Consider the following 2,484-nt stretch of genomic DNA (forward strand, 5'->3'; position numbering starts at 1 on the left):
CACAGCGAGAGACCCTTCAAAGTAAAACAGCGTAAACCTTTATGTACGTGTTGCAGCTATTTTAAAGATTATTATTATAATTACTAGAAAATGCTAGCTGTTTTATAAACGATTTAGCTTTTGATGAGGAAATTGTAGTATTTCTTATCAAATGCTTAACATTCAAATTTATTAAATTCACAATATTCTTTTTTTTCCTGCATTTTTGTACCAAAATTGGAGAGAAAATGATTTAGCATTAACTGGAAAAGTGCTGGGTTTGTACTTTTATTTATTGCCTTTTTTAAATAAACAGATTCAGATTAAATAATTGAAATAATGAAAATTATTTTTAATTTTTTTTTTAACCTTTTTCAGAATCAGAATCAGAATCAGAATACTTTATTGATCCCTGGGGGAAATTATTTAATGAGCAAGATAAAATAAAATAAATAATAAAATACTTCCCCAAAAAAGTAATCCCGTTACTTTACTGATTACTTATTTTCAAAAGTAATTAATCACTTAGTTACTTAGTTAATTTTTAAAAACACGATTTACAACCTGAATAGTTTATAAAGTGATAGATCTTTCAGCCCAATTCTACATTTTTACACTCAGTCTTTCAAATAGATGCAAGTGAAACACAGCAGAAAATAAATAAAGTCAAAGACTCAGCGGTCCTGTTGCTCTATTTTCACCTGTAAAGCAGGAGTGGGGCAGGCGGAGGTTTACCCTGGTGCAGGTGTGCCGCGGTCAGTGGAAGAATCCGCGAGTTTCTCTGTGAGTTTCCGATTATGTCGTAGCTACTCGGTGCTTGTTGGAAGTTTAGGGGTTTTCGCTGTAAAAAGAAGTTTTCTTCCCACGCACAGCGGACACTAATGTTTGTGTCACTTTTTATGGAATCAAACTCAAAGTAAGGTCAGTACTTCCACGCTTTAAACGCTGCACGCTCATACTCTCTCTGCACTCGATATGTGATCCATTGTTGATCTGCACACAGCTGTTGTCACGAACGGCGCACTCGCTTACGTCACTGTCATGAGACATTCTCGCAAAAAAATCACGGTTTTAGTAACGCAGTAACGCAGCGTTCCTACGGGAAAGTAACGGTAATCTAATTACCGTTTTTGCAATAGTAATCCATTACTTTACTCGTTACTTGAAAAAAGTAATCGAATTACAGTAAGGTGTTACACGCGTTACTGCCCATCTCTGGTGGGAACGAAGGCAGGCAGTAAAGTAAGACGGTGAAAAATAAACCTCCCAAAAATGCATAAAAAGTTAAAAAATAAAATAAAGACACACCAACACACACAGATGATAACTCTTCAGTGGATTTGAACACTTCCTGTCACCTGTTTGATGTGACGTCCACAGGTTGAACCAGGCTGTGTTATTAACCATTCAAGCAAAGACATGCAAACATATTAGAGTCCTCCAACAGTGTGGAAATATGTTGGAGCTTTCACAAAATCACAGAGATTTATTTTGCTTTAAATTTAATTCTTTTGTTTTGTTTTAAGCATCCCTCCAACCGAAGGAGCTTCATAGAAGGCTGTGGTGGTGTTGAGCCTGTTGGTGTGGTTCAGCATCTTGTAGCATACCTCCTGGATGTCTCCTACATGCCTGGGGCATGTTGGCTGACCTGAGGAGCAACAACAGATGCCTCGAGGTGCTTTATCGTTTAATGCAAACATGAGCATTACCCCGTAGGAGTCAGAGGAGGTGGCTGAGAGTCTGCTCTCTGTTTAAACTACAGGAGAAGACTGGTTTCATCTGCAGTTCTTGGCAGGTTGATGCTACCTACAGACACCAGAACAAAAAACCAAAGACTCTTAAGCTCACAGACATGTTTGCGTTTGTCTAGTTTACTCTTTCAGGTAACTGAAATGACTTTTTTTGTTTTACTTGCTGCAGCCAGAGGAGAGAGGAAAGATGCTATCTCTTTCTTATTTTCTTTTCTAATCTGCTTCATGAAAAAGAGAACATGACAGCCATGTCTGTTTGAAGGACTAATGTGAGTTTAAAAGCAGTGTTACTGGTGTTCCTGTGGTCCACATGGAGCTGAATAATTAGTGTGTTCGGGAGGATTATGAGTCACTGGGGTCAGAAACAGTTCAGGGAGCGCCTCAGAGGTGCACCGCTGTAAACTGATCCAGAGTCAGATTGAATCTGAGCGAACGCGGCACGTGCTGCTGCCGCTGCAGAGGATCAGCTGCTTACATAACTCCTCTGTACATACGGCGAGTAATCGGATCATGTGATCACACACAGTGCTGTATATCAAATGTACTGACTGTACAGTTTAGTTAATGACTGATTGTTCCGTCGGCTCAGTTTGACCACACTGATGGTTTCACAGGGTTTAATGGGAGACGGATACATTCAGCAGTGGGTTACCACGGTAGCAGGATGCAGCTATTCAGGCTGATTCAGAAAAATAAAGTTTGCAATAAATGCAGCTCAGAGAAACCTCTCACAGAGTCAAATCCACTCTCACTC

At 39.4% G+C, this 2,484-nt stretch overlaps 1 protein-coding gene and 1 long non-coding RNA gene across 2 annotated transcripts in view; one reads left to right on the forward strand and one right to left on the reverse strand.

Moving 5' to 3' along the window:
- Positions 1 to 643: 643 nt before the first annotated feature.
- The window catches only part of LOC309717367, a 2,355-nt gene continuing 514 nt past the window's right edge, over positions 644 to 2,484 (forward strand). Inside the window, exon 1 of the long non-coding RNA XR_014279671.1 lies at positions 644 to 900. This is a non-coding gene — a long non-coding RNA (uncharacterized lncRNA). The remainder of the gene's footprint in view (positions 901 to 2,484) is intronic.
- The window catches only part of dcst1 (DC-STAMP domain containing 1), an 11,789-nt gene continuing 11,562 nt past the window's right edge, over positions 2,258 to 2,484 (reverse strand). Inside the window, 1 exon segment of the mRNA XM_082551894.1 lies at positions 2,258 to 2,484. This exon segment is cut by the window's right edge and continues 228 nt beyond it. The gene's annotated coding sequence lies outside the window, so the exon portion shown is untranslated.

The sequence above is a fragment of the Aulonocara stuartgranti genome (assembly GCF_965226115.1).
Source record: "Aulonocara stuartgranti genome assembly, chromosome: 11".
Taxonomy (NCBI): domain Eukaryota; kingdom Metazoa; phylum Chordata; class Actinopteri; order Cichliformes; family Cichlidae; genus Aulonocara; species Aulonocara stuartgranti.